Here is a 15,294-nt window from a genome sequence, read left to right as displayed (position 1 = left end):
CTTTAAAGCAAAAGGCATACAGCTGTGCTCAGTGAAATGTAACTCAACTCATTAAACACAGCCACTCCACTGGTTTGGGTGTATTTAGCACTATGGTATTATTTATTTACTGTTGTTTTGTTAGATTTTAAAGGGACTGTTACTTTTCATTATATATAGTATACCACACTCCTCCTTACACTAAATTTAAAGCTTCAGTCAGTAGATGATTAGTTTCATTATCTTGTCTTTACAGAAAACTGGAAGTACATAGGGAATGAATCACATGAAATATATTATGCTAGTGAGTTTTTGATGTCACTGCTTTGCCAGTTTATCTTAATCTAAGAAACTAACAATGTACAAACATGGGAGAGGTGTCTCTCTTTCTCTGTAATTCTTTCACATTCATTTCGACTCTTGCTTGCTTAAGTTGAGACATCTATACCTTAGTAGTAGACTTTACCTTGGGGATATGTTTGGAACAAGTAGCTTATTGCTATTTGTTTTAGCATCTGGAAAATCTGTCATCTTTCTTGGTGTGCATCTGTGTAGTGTTGATAGCAACGCTGATATATTCCTTTTAACGGATATTTGGGAGAGGCTAATTCTAGGTTTCTTTCAAGGACTCCAGAGGAATTACGGGAATCCTTAAGACCATGAGACAGAATTTCCCTCTGACTACTTCAACTGCTTTTATTCCTGCTTGTACTTCCTATTTCCTGGCCTCCTCGGTATGCTTCCTGCTCTACCATTTCTACTGTTCCTCCATCCCCGTTGTCCTTTGCATGCCTGAAGGAGACACTGTACATAGTAATGACAACATCCAGTCCTTTAGCAGTTACTGTTTCCTCACAGAAGTGAATTAAGTGACAAACAACTCTTGCAAAACATAAAACAAAACATAAAATAGAAGAAAATGCAGAACAGAGAACATACATTTTTTTTCCTTAAATCTATTGACCAGCAGTCCATAAACAACAAGAAAGAGGTGCGCTTCACCACTTTGTCACGTGTCACTCTTATGTCACACTAGGGCAGAAAATATATCACAACCCCAAAGAAGTCTCGTTGATTTCCCATTCAAATGCCTTCAACAGATGTTTGTGACACAGGAAATGTAGTTTTCTTTCTGCTTTAACATCCTTAATGCTCCTAGTATTCTAGTTTTTGACAGAACAAGGTAAGGCCCAGAGTTACTGCAGAAGTCATTTAGTCAGCAAATGAAAACTGCATCAGTGATTTCCTGACCTCTTTATTTGTGGCAAGTTTTGTTTGAATGATGACTTGGACCCCCCTGAGGTCCAAGTCATCATCTGTGATGACCCCAACCCTAAAAGTAACCTTCAATTCAATCCAGATATGCATTGTTTAATTGTTCTCCCAAGTCTTGGCAACAAGAAGACAAGAAAATAATCATTCTAAATGACATTTCAGAAACTATTTTTTCCCCCCAAAAAAAGTACATTTTGTCTTCTCCAAAATAGAGGGTTAGGGTCATGCTAGTTCCCACCCTAAGGTTTCACTAGGAGGCCCTTCATTTTATTTTCTCCCTCTTCCTCTACAGAGCATGGGCCAGGGTGGAGCTTTAGGAAGTGGGGTATATCCTTCCTCTCCAATGAGAACATGACTGAGGGGAGAGGCCGCGGGTTTGGATGGCTGTGTCTCCGCAACACTGGCAAGAATTCAGAAACCACAAGCAACCTAAAGCATATCTCCTCCATCACTGCACTGAGATGTATTCAGGTAATATTCACACAAAGCAGTCACAGAAGATTGCAATACTGAAATACTCAGCAGCCTAGCTGGCAGCATAACTGCACTAAAGTGATAACGCTCACGAGATTTGCATTGTAAAAGTAAAACAGGCTCTTCTATTATACCAGCTTCACTGCATCTCTAATAAAATCTATTTAGCTTTTTAATATTTGCCTTCAATCTGGTCATATCAGTGATATTTACTGAAGCAATAATTGATTTTTAAATGCATTCATAACAACTGTCTATGTCACCTTATGAAAAGAGTAGTAACATTTTATTCCATTTTATTAGAGTACTTTAAGTGGTGGGCTGTAATCATGAGACTCGTTGTTCACATGTCAAACATTAATAATACGTGTATTCATTCGAGGGATGTAAAATATTAAATCGATGGCCAAGACAATTAAATCCATAAACTCATTTTACTGATATGATTACAGTCTCCTTACCTAACATTTGCTTTGTAATCACACTGAAAAGAGAACTCCTCTAATTTATAGGCATAATACTGTGTAACTACACAGTAAGCAGAGAGAAAATAAAAGGATGAAAACGGAGTTTCATTTTATAGCCCACATAACCTGTAAATGATGTCTACATAAAGCTGAACTATGCGAGGAATATAACCCATAATTACAATAAATGAGAGGTGAACTTTGCAGCATGCGAAGCACTTAAAAAAATCACTTGTGGGGGGGAAAGAGTGTAAAAGAAGATGAAATTAACTAACAGGGTAAACAGAAAGCTTCCTACCCCATCCTCTCACCTGTAGAAACTATTATACCTGTACGTTCACTTCGCTCATTCAGCTGTAATGGCATATTTGTGTTTCTCCTTGTGCAGATGCAAGCAGAGTGCCAGCTAGTGTCTAGTTCACATTCTCCCCTCCCACCATAACAAATGCACAACTAAAAGGAGAATGTTTATTAAAGCAATTTGGATGCTAACTTATTTATTAGGATGATGGGCAAACAGTGTCATCTGCTCCTGTGGGCCTCTCAGTGCAGTAATAGCTGTCACTTTATGCATTAGTGAATGTATCTTGCATTACACAGAAACAAAGGGACACCCACACATTTATATTTAACAGCTACAAGTGTACATTGCACACATCCCGTTTCTCAACCCAGGGCAGCTGTGGTTCAACATAACAAACAAAGGCTCTCTCTCTCTCTCTTTATCTCTCTCTCTCTCTGTATCTCTCAGTATGTCACTGTCTCCCAGCATCACCCTGAGTGATTGCCAGTCATGACACCCGCCTGCTTGTACCACAAACCCACCCAAATGCCCAGGAAATTAAATGCTCTACCGAGGTAATAAAGAGAGTAAATCCTGCTTGTATTTTCTGCCCATGGCCAGGGCATTGTGGGGGCAGGTATTACCATATTAAGCCCAGACAGAGGGGATCCGCTCAGCATTCCCTCATTACACCTCATCTAGTGGGGATTTACAGCTTTTCCAAAAACAGCATGCCCACAGCTGTAGTCTTCGCCTGTGGGTGAGAGGGGTGTGCCAGGCAGTTTGATCTCAAATTATCCATTATAAGTATATTTTCATGCACACGGTAACTTTTTGAATTTGGTGGAAGAGCTACAATGCTAGATTAACCCTCAACACACATGTTTGTCTTTGTGCATATGGACACTAAGACTTCGCAGCTGCTTATTTACACAATTAAAGCTCATCTGAATCAGCATATTGCTATTCTTTTCCTAGGATCTCATGTCTTTCACTGCAAGATCAAAACGTATAAGTTTAGGTTTCTTCTTGTTTCATAACACTAATATATTTTTCACAGACGATGTCATACCTTTTTTTGTTCATTATTGGCTAGTGAGACGCGACGAACACCCTGCACCGTGACTGCAACAAGCATGATATAGCCATTCATTTTGAACAGATTTCCCCTCCTGATAACAGCTGCCGAGGAACAGATTAATAATGTTGTGGAAAATGAGATTATGCTGACTCATTAAGTTTATATCTCTCTGTAGAAGTAGATAATGGTTCTGCCAGTGATCACAACAGTCGGCACAAAGTCACCAGAATGCTTGATTATAAATGAAGCCGTTGAAATCTTCTGCCACTGGGGGAGTTGGATAACTTTTTTTTATTGAAAACCTAGTTTATGAGTTGCCAACAGTTGTTTGTCTCTTGTAAAGAGAAAGTAATAAACAATGGGCATAAAATGTAAGGATAGAAAAAGGTAAGCAAGTGCTAACCTGAAGAGAAGACAATAAGACGTATACAAAATTTATGGTTTAAAAACATCATCCCACATTTGTTTTTGTTCCTAAAATGTCCTGGTGGGTGCATTTCTGGAGCAACCACTATTGCAAAACCAGCATTACTTAAAGTGTACATGCAAGCTCACTGAATCAGATACTAGGAAAAGACTCCTGCTGGGAGTCAAAATCATTTACACAACAAACAGCTTGTGCACACAGGTATGTAGAAAAAAATGGTGCACAGATTTCACTGCAAACAATTTATGAGCAGCCTAGGGCAGGCCCTTTAGTTTTTAATGTATCTGTTTGCTTTTTGTGTTTCCTATTTTGCCTGCCTACAGTTAATTTACTTGTTTTCAAAGTGAAGTAATCTATTAACACAGCAGGGGACAGACGGTTGTCGTTAGTACTATGCTATATTTTGGAGACCGTGCACATTATTAGCTTGTTTGATAAGCACTAGCAATCTAAAATGAAAGCTTCTCACTGAAATACCAATCTGGAAAAACATATCAACACTAATTAATGGTTCAGCACACTACAGTATTAAACTGAACATGACTGTAGTACCTGGTTTAGCTTCCAGTTTGAGTCCATCAGTAAAAAAAATCACAGTCTTCTTCACAAGGCCAAGACTTCACAATATCAGACATGCAATGGCAGTCAGACTGAGACAACAATATCACATTTGCACTAAGATGGAGGCCACACAACCTCCTCTCAGGCCCTAAGACCTGGACTACAAATGCAGAAGTGCTGCAGTCAATTTGTACTTCTAACGTAGAACTGTCACACACAACCCACAGGCAAATATCTGTAAAGTGTTCAATCAGAGCTGTCAAGATGAGGATTTAGCATGTGGGATGTTGACGGAGGATCGATAGGACTCCATCAGGACTAAGCCCTTCCCTCAGTTCTAATAAACGCAAACCATCACCCACTTGAAGACCACTTGAGCAAACGAAATCCACAACACACTGACCATCCTGCGGGATTAGTAAATTTTGTTCTCTTCTGATGTGGTCGCACACATCACATATTGTGTGTGTGTGTGTGTGGGGGGGGGGGGGGGGGGGGGGGGGGGGGGGTATCTTCAGATAATGCAGTGGTGATAGGCCTTCGCTGAAATACAGATACTCTTTGATAAGAGCCATATGTGTCTTGGTACATCCCCCATGGCAGTATTGAGGTTGAAGTATTACACCATGTGCTATGAGGAAAGTGACAGAAACATAAATGAAGCTAAAGGAAAAAGATTACTGTTTAGTGTGGATTTAGAGTTTTCAATAACTTGGAACCAGCAAGATAAACAGAAACATCCCTCAAGATATTTAGGGTACTTTATATGAAACATATATATATATATATATATATATATATATATATATATATATATATATATATATATATATATATATATATATATATATATATATATATATATATATATATAAAATCCTCTTAGATGCCAATCTTGCCCTTAGGTGCAGCTTCAGGTAGAAAAGCACAAGATAGGCTTTATCACTAAATTCAAAGCCTGCAGCCACATACTACAACAGCTTTATTGTAACCTTACAAATAGCTCTTTCTTCTATTATTTCCTACCCAAAAGCCTAAAGAGAAAGTGGTGACAGACTAAAATACTGTGGCAATTAAAAAAAAAGGGAGTGAAAAGAGAAAGTTGCTAATGGGTGGAGAACATAAATCAAAGCCATGTATTTTTTTTTTTTTTTTTTTGAAAGAAAGGGGGGGGGGGGGGGGGATTGGGAGAGAAAGGGGGTATGAAAAAGAGACAGCACCATCTGTCTCTGTGGACAAAGTACTGAACACTTGCATTCAAGCATATGTTCGACTGATCACACAGATCACCAAGCGTATGTGCTGAGGTGGGATGTTCCTGTGAAAAAAAAAGGTGGCATTTTACACCCAGTGCAGGTAACTGCTGCTCTAGTGAGCAGTGGAGGATCCAATCAGAAGGATGGCATGCCAGGAAAGTGTTGCTTTAATAAGCTTCACACTTGACTCAGATAAGCCTAGTTTTAGGATAAAAGCTCCTTGTGTACAAGACATTTTTATAATGCTATATTAATAGCATCAGCATTCGTGTCCTCCTTTAAATGGAATGTATTTTTTTTGCTCATTCTCTAACCTTTAATAACCATCATCAAGATTTCTCTGGTTTCTCACTGAGCATCCATCATCTTCCACTTAAACCTGTCACCCCTTTTGAGATACTCCTGGGGGACCGCAAGGCTTTTCCAGGCAAGATGCGATCTATAATCTCCAAACCTTCAAAGGAAGGTGGGCAGCAGGCATCCTGACCATATTCCCAAACCACCTCAACTGTCTCCTTTGAGCAATGTGTAACACCTGTACAGGGAGCTTTGTCTGGATGTCCAAGTGCCTCACTCTGTTTCTAATGCTGACACAGAGTCAACTGTATAGTCTAATGCAAAGTCTAATGCTGACTCTGCCACATCTTTGTAATCCTACATTTTCAATCATTACTCTAATCTTATGGTTGTAGGTGAGGGCCGAAATTTAGATTGGTAAATTGAAAGCTTCACCTTTTGACTCAGCTCTTGTTCAGAAGACAAGTACATGCCTACATTACTGCTGACACTGGTCCATTTCACTTCACTTGATCCCAAGGTCATTACCAAAGAGACATTGACATTGCCTTGGCTGTATTTTGTGTTCAGCAAATTGTCATTTAAGCAAGTGTGTGGCAACCAAGAATGCAGGACTCAGCTAAACAGAACAAAACTCAAAATCACAGTTTCATTGCTGGTAAAAATGGTAAAAAAACAAACAAACAAAAAAACAACAACAACAAAAAAACAAAATGCAAAAGTAAACAGTAACAGGACACAATGTACTGACTGGAAGGAAAACAGATGAACATCACCTACAACCAGGGAGAACACGACTAAGAGCCAAGGGAGAGGCAGACAATAAATACACAAGAGGAGATTGGGGCGGAGTGGACACACCTGGGGAACACAGCTGAATGAAATCAGACTGATGAGACTGGAGAAAGAAAACTGAACATCACACACACAAGACAGGAGACGCAGAATGAGACTTAGACTAAGGACTGGACATAGAAAGAAACTAAAATCATAAGGAACCAAGGACTAGAAGCAAAGATCAACCTAGAAGCACAAACGAAGAAGACAAATTTTTATTTTTATCCATCCTTAGCCTCCTCTTCTGTCACACCAACCCTCTGCATGTCCTCCGTCGCTACATCTAATCTTTTCCATGGTCTTCCACTTTTCCTCCTGCCTGGTAGCTCCATCTTTAACTTTCTTTGTCCATATATCCACAGTCTCTCAACTCAGCGTGTCTAAACCTTCTCATGGTCAAAGGAGCTTGCAAAGAAAAGCGTCTGGACTTCTTTAAGTTACTTGAAGACGTTTCACCTCTCATCCGAGAGGCTTCTTCAGTTCTAAGGTCAAATGGTGGAGAGTCCCAGATATAAACCTGGTGGGAGTGTCCCCCCACAGGGGGACAAAAGGACCCCCTGATGATCCTCTAATCGCCTGAGCCAAGGTGTGGAACTGAGTGTGGGTCCCAATCAGCCAGAGTTTCGGGTGAGTTCATTGTGAAACCTGGCCCCACCTTATCATGCGAATTCCTGAGGTCAGATGGCCCAGGATGTGAGTGGGCGTTAAGGCGTCTGGGAAGGGATCTCAAAACTGGATTATAGATGGCAGAGAGTTGGTGTCGTAAACCACCACCTCTGTTCAAAGATGGTCGCTCACAGTGGACATAGATGGCTTCTTTCACTCCTCTTTCAAACCATCTGTCCTCTCTGTCCAAAATGTGAACATTGGCATCCTCAAAAGAGTGTCCTTTATCCTTAAGATGCAGATGGACAGCTGAGTCTTGTCCTGTGGAGGTGGCTCTTCTGTGTTGTGCCATGCGCTTGTGAAGTGGCTGTTTGGTCTCTCCAATGTAGAGGTCTGGGCATTCCTCGCTGCACTGTACAGCATACACCACATTGTTAAGTCTGTGTTTTGGCGTTTTGTCTTTCGGGTGAACCAGTTTTTGTCTGAGTGTGTTGCTGGGTCTGAAGTACACCGGGATGTCATGTTTGGAGAAAACCCTCCTGAGTTTCTCTGATACACCGGCTACATAGAGGATGACAATGTTGTTGCGTCTGTCCTTCTTATCCTGCCTCGCTGGTGTCTGATCTTCTTTTCTGTGCCTCTTTGCTGACTTTAAGAACGCCCATTTAGGATAGCCGCACGTTTTGAGTGCTTCCTTTACATGTGTGTGTTCCTTCTTTTTCCCTTCAGGCTTAGAGGGAACATGTTCTGCCCGGTGGTGTAGGGTCCTAATTACTCCAAGTTTGTGTTCCAGAGGGTGATGGGAGTCAAACAGGAGGTACTGGTCCGTGTGTGTGGGCTTCCGGTAAACTTCGATGTTGAGGTTGCCATTCTCTTCAATGTGCACAGCGCAGTCCAGGAAGGGCAAACAGTCGTCCTTTGTGTCTTCCCTGGTGAACTTGATGTTTTTTATCCACAGCGTTAATGTGCGCAGTGAAGGATTCCACTTCTTGTGTCTTGATTTTGACCCAGGTGTCGTCTACATATCTGTACCAGTGGCTGGGTACTCTTCCTTTGAAAGAGCCAAGAGCCTTCCTTTCCACTTCCTCCATGTAAAGGTTGGCTACAATAGGTGACACGGGGGAGCCCATGGCACAGCCATGTTTTTGTCTGTAATAGCCTTTGTTGTATTTGAAATATGTAGTGGTGAGGCAGAGGTCTAACAGTGTGCAAATCTGATCGGGTGTGAAGTTGGTCCTGTCCTCCAAGGAGTTGTCTTCTTGTAGTCGTTTTCTGACAGTCTCCACTGCCTCCGTGGTGGGTATGCACGTGAAGAGAGAGACTACATCAAAGGACACCATGGTTTCATCTGGATCCAGGGTAAGTTTCTGGACCTTGTCAGTGAAGTCGGTGGAGTTCTTGATGTGGTGTGGGGTGTTCCCCACGAGAGGAGCAAGGATGGTAGCAAGGTGTTTTGCAATGTTATAAGTGGCTGAGTTTATGCTACTGACTATGGGTCTGAGTGGGACAGCTTCCTTGTGGATTTTTGGAAGTCCGTAAATGCAGGGTATGGCATCCCCTGGGTAAAGGCGGTGATATGTAAGGCGGTCAATGATTTTGTCCTTTTCCAAGTCTTGAAGGCAAGCTATAACTTTCTTTTTGTAGCTGCTTGTGGGGTCTCGCTTTAAGGCTTCGTAGGTATTGTTGTCACTGAGGAGAGTAGTGATCTTTGTATGGTAATCTGTAGTGTTTAGGACCACGGTGCATCTTCCCTTATCCGCTGGTAAAACAGTGATGTTGTGGTCTTTGCTCAGGGAAGCGACGGCCTTCTTTTCCTGTATTGTGAGGTTGGACGGAGGGACTTTGGCACTGGAGAGGGTGGCTGAGACTTTCATCCTGATTTGCTCTGCTTCTGTCTGTGATAATTTATTAATCCGTATGGCAGATTCTGTGGCTGTGATAAGGTCCACTATGGGCAACTGTTGTGGAGAAATGGCAAAATTGAGACCTTTGGCTAATACTCTCTTTTCAGGTTCAGTGAGATTCCTGTCTGAAAAGTTCTTAACCCATTTCTCCTGACTGTCTTCAGGTGTGTTTTCTTCTCTGGGTTGTGTAGGTTCAGATTCAGAAAGAGGAGTGTGTGTTTTTGAAAGCAAGGTGTGAAAGGTGTGAAATTTCCTGCGTTTTACGACACCAACTGTCTGCCATCTATAATCCAGTTTTGAGATCCCTTCCCAGACGCCTTAACGCCCACTCACACCCTGGGCCATCTGACCTCAGGAATTCGCATGATAAGGTGGGGCCAGGTTTCACAATGAACTCACCCGAAACTCTGGCTGATTGGGACCCACACCCAGTTCCACACCTTGGCTCAGGCGATTAGAGGATCATCAGGGGGTCCTTTTGTCCCCCTGTGGGGGGACACTCCCACCAGGTTTATATCTGGGACTCTCCACCATTTGACCTTAGAACTGAAGAAGCCTCTCGGATGAGAGGTGAAACGTCTTCAAGTAACTTAAAGAAGTCCAGACGCTTTTCTTTGCAAGCTCCTTTGACTACGATGACCTGGATGACTGAGAACCTTCACAGACATAAACCTTCTCATCTTTGCCTCTCTTACTAATCTATTCCTAATAATTTCCATCCCTTCTGGTCATTCTAAACTAAGTTAAACAACATGTGGACAGATTAAGTTTGCTGCCATGTTAGCATTTAGCTCAAAGCTTAGCTGTGCATGTGCAACTTCACAGGGCTGCTAGCATGACTGAAAGTCAAGCGTTAGTTCCCAGAACTGAAAAATTAAACCACTGCTTAAGTGGCAAAGCTGCAGGTCCTTGGTCACATGGGACTGGCTCTAAAAATAAGTCAGTCCCCAGAAATTCCCATGTTAAAATATCCAAGCTAACAGCATTAATAGCAAGTTTACCAAGGGATATAAAAAGGTCTTAACCTCAGTGAATAGTTTCCTCTTTAATAATTAATAACTCCTAAGGAGATGCTTAAATAACTCATCCATTTGAATTTTTGCTAAGGCCTAAAGTTGGGCTTTGATTGACCGGTGTGCTGACAAAGGCATCTGTAGCCAACAGTTGCACGCTAGGCCTCACTTCTGGACAAAGAGGTAGAGTGCAGGAATTAGTGGGTGATTTCATGGTGGCTTCATTCATCTTTCATATACACTCTATAGGTAGCTCTCACAGAGCTGTTAGCATAGCTGAGGACTCAAGTTTATTTAGCCTCTATTTCTTCACTGTCAAAACTTCTCGCTGCCCTCCTGCTTTACACAGTTAAAAGCATCATTTTCAGCAGTTTTCCACATCACATTAGAGGAAAACTGCAGTTTGTCATCACAGCAGGAACACCTTCGGTCAGTTAAATCCGAAATGCAACCAACCATTTTACATGCAAGAGACCTGAGAAACTGTGATACTGGCTAATTACATTTTCTTACAAAGTGTAAGGTAAATGTTAACATGATGTATCATAGCCTGCCAAATCCCTCCACCTCCAACCACCTGCATCACAGTGATTGAATAGCTTTAGAGGTATCAACAATATTCACCAATCACTTGTCTGCCAAGAGTGAAAGTCAATGACATTATGTCTACTTATGTGTTTTGATTAATTGTTAGGAATTGGCTTTTTCAGTGCCATCTCCCTTGTGCTTGGAGGAGTAGCTGTTGGCAGTCATTACCATAATCATGTTAGTGTTTGACTCTGCCCTTGTGGTGACTCTGTCCCATTATAATTCCACACAGTAATGGATGCACATCTGAGATGAGATTGGGGACATCCTTGTCCTCCGCAGGTTAGGACGGTGGTCCCAGCTGCATAAAAGGAAATGTGTTTTAGAAGTTTGCTTTAATATCATCAAATGTTCAAAGCATGTCTCCGATGAAAATTTCTGTTCGCCTGTCTGGTCACCACGTTGCCTACAAGTGTAAATGTGTCTGTCTTGTGATTTATGTTTCGCTCCGCTGACAGTCTCTGCAGGGATCAGCGGCTCTGCTGTTTGCTGTTATCTATCTGACTGAGACATCTCTTGCTCCATCTCAGCTGTCACCTAAAGCTTCATTTCCCTGCCTGTCACCATCTGCTCGGCTCAGTGTCTGCCACAAAGCCACTTTTTTATATATATATATATATATATATATATATATATATATATATATAAACTACTCTGCCACATATTACATCTCATTTCACTGACAATACTTGTGCACCCACGCTGTAAGACCTGACCCTTTGACCTCACCTTATGAGAGTAATGAAAAGTGCGGCTGTAGATAAAATGTGGTCCGCTTCCCCGCATGTACACACACAAATACACATCCCAAAGGCAGGAAGGGGAAAAGCGCTGAAAGGTGTTAAAGAGAGCAAGGTTTGGTTTAGCACAATAAGCATGTGTCCATCCTGAGAAAGCAGGAATCCAATAGCGAGGGTTGCCCCAAGGATGATATCGTGCATTTTATGGCCTCTTTATGTCGGTGTTAGCACAAACTTTTTAATGGAGCTCATAAAATGTGCATACTGCTTGAAGACACAGATTTTCTCACAGTGGGGACCTATGGCTGCTACAATGGAAAGAGCACTGATGCTTGTACTTTTCTAAATGTTACTTTTTTTTATCACTTTCATTTTAATGTAAAAACAATTGATAAGTAATTTAATTTTTTTGATAGTGATACTCTTGAAGCTACATTTTGAAATGATACATATGGTAGGAGTATTCAAATATTATGACTTACAACACTGACGTCTTACACAACTCCCTCCAAGACTGAATCGTTTTGATGTAGGATACAAGCTATACACAAATAGCTTTTTCACTCAGTCTCTGACGATGATAACGATAGCTTTGTGCCCCGAAAAAGAGCTGTATCTAATGTGATCGCCCACATTTCATTCAGTCGTTTTAGTTTGGTCTGGGTGTCACTTCCATTATAAAATGTATTTCAGTTGGATACAGTGCTGTGCAAAAGTCTTGAACCACTTGTGACTTCTTCTTGCAAGGATAATGGGAAATAGGTGATGGATGATTGAAAAATGTGCAAATACACATAGAAACAATTGTAACAGCCTTCAGGTTTTTGGATATTGCCTTCTATTTGTTCTATTGTCTGCCAAGAAGATCCCGCACTGCTTGAGTAAAGTTAAGGTCTGGGGTCAGGGGAGGCCAATCCTTGACTAATTGTGTGCTCCGTGGCGTCTTTTTCTCTCCAGATATGCTTTTACTGCACTGGCAGTGTGTTTGGGATCATTGTAATGCCAAACATATGCTTTCCAGATGGTATTACATGGTGGTTTAAAGTCTGATGGCACTTTTCTGTGTTCATAATTCCTCCAGTTTTGACAAGATCCTCAACACCACTGACTGAAATACAGTCCCAAATCATGACAGAGCCTCCACTGTGTTTCACAGTTGGCTGTAGACACTCACTATTGAACCTCCCATGGACATACTGGCAACAGCTGATGACTTTGAACCCAAAATTTTACCCCATAAGATGTGTTTCCACTGATTTTCAGTCCAGTTCTTGTGTAATTTGGCATTCCTCAGTCTTTTATCCCTATTTCCCTTACTTAACAATGGCTCTGCTGCAGACCATGCCAAGACATGCCAAGAGTTTGGCTAATGGCTGTTTGTTATCTTTGGCATTTTTCATAGATTCAAAATACTGGGAACAAATGATGTTCGATTTTTGCAACAGGCCACCTAAATATACAATTTGAAAATTGGTTATTTGCTAAGTTGTCTGTTATGTGTAGAGTGGTTCATCCCTTGAGTTGGGTTTCTTTTTTAATATTTGAATGGTTCATAGGTCAGTGTTAAACAATGGAAGAAAAACATTCCTCTAAAAACGGTCTGGTATAGGCACTGGACTGAAAATGAGTTACAAAGCACCCAATGTTAAAAGAAGAACTTTGGAAGACCTTCATAAAGCCTTGAGGCCTTTTGATGGAGCCCACTTCAAAAAAATTCAAGAATGTATGGCTCCTTAAAACCAAAATTTTAAAGGAATAAGGGTTTGCTGGAGACTTTTGCACATTTACTACTTAGTACTTTGGGTTGAATTTGGCTTCTTAAGGACGCAAGCTCAACTGAATTTAAAAAGTGACATATATGAATGCTCCGAATTATTTTGTCTGGCTGTCTGGCTATGACCTCAGCTGTGCTCTGCATCTAGGTGCCGCTTAACCTCATTAGAGGACAATGAAACAATAGATAAAATATCTGTTTGCCTACGCACACACACAGACACATGAATTATAAACAGATATTTCAGCCTTTACGTTCTTGACACAGAGACACTTTTTTTTCACAGCGATACATCTTTATTACCTACTTAAGCCTAAAGTGGCTCCATCACCTGACATCTAAATCTTTGCTATTGCTCTGGCGCCACAGTGCTGGATTCATAAGGTGATACAACACAGCAGAGCTTAGACCACGCTCAAGTGTGTGGGCATTGCAGACAATGGCCACTGGGTCAATGAGGGGTGAGGAGAGAAGCGAGTCCCAGGAGAGCGTGCAAGAAGGATTTTCATTGCTCCAAATAATGACAGCACAATATCACCAAGCCAATGCGTTGTGACGACAGTAACGATCGAATGTGGTTCTTTGTATCAAAGTTCACCCTTTTGACCTCCGTGTTGCTATGGAAACACTATATAGTAGCAATAGCTGCTGACTGACACCTGTCACCTGGGGCAGATATCACTTTCAGATAATGTTCTTTTAAGTGCACTCTCCTTCTTCTGTTTGTCACCAACAGTCGCCCTATAGCCAACATTTACAGTCTTTTAAGCTGTACTTCCAATTATGCTTAGATGGCAACATAGTCAGTGACTGGATTGTGGTCTGTGGTTTGATTTTGGCACACAAATGTTTGTTTGTTTTATAGATAAAGGCTAATGCATATGGAAAGAATCATAACTTGTTTAAGATTAATGCAAATAAACAGTGTGTCCGGTTGCTGTGGATGTTTTCAGAATTAAGCCAAGCCACAATCTTTATGATTCATAAAACACTGCAGAGTGCTGTGGTCTCACCAGTTATTTATAGTTTCAAAAGTTTGTCATTGAGCGTTAATCTGTATTTTTAGTACTGATATTTTTGCAACTTGTGAAATGCATAAATTAACAACATTTTCTGTTCCAGCTAAAAAAAATGATCAAATTATACTAACGTTGTAATTAAAAGGATTTTTGCTGTTGCAAATTAGTTTTAGACACAATTTGCAAAATATTATTTTTTCATAATCATTAGTTTAACCAAACTGCTGAGCCAATGTTGTGACCTATGCGCTGCTATTATGATTTTAACATGATCACATATATATGCTCCTGCATATTCTACACTTTACTGGTTTTGCGGTGTTCCATAATTGAAAATTGAGCGTTCTTTGTTTGTGCTGATGTCGTCGAAAACCCTCCAGTTTGTATATGAAGCATCCTGTGCACCCCCCCTCCAACAACACTCGTCCCCCGAGGCTCTCTCTGTGTGTGAGAATACACAGAAAACCCCAGCTGAAACCACCTCAGCAAAATTTTTGACCAGAGACAGGACAGCTAAGCCGCTCTTGCCCCTTGGGTGTTTGTTCATGAGAAAGAGATAAAACGAAGAACAAAGAAAAAGTAAAAAACAGCATAAAAGAGGACGTTATTAGGATTGAAAAACAAAGAAGACTCAAAGTCAAGTTTTTTCTCAATTCAAGTCTACATGGTAACAGGCTCTGGTGTAGTCACCTTGTGTTTCCAGATAAATGCCA

Source organism: Neolamprologus brichardi, chromosome 5 (genome assembly GCF_056152115.1).
Source record: "Neolamprologus brichardi isolate AB-2024 chromosome 5, ASM5615211v1, whole genome shotgun sequence".
Classification (NCBI taxonomy): domain Eukaryota; kingdom Metazoa; phylum Chordata; class Actinopteri; order Cichliformes; family Cichlidae; genus Neolamprologus; species Neolamprologus brichardi.
This window is presented reverse-complemented; position numbering follows the sequence as displayed.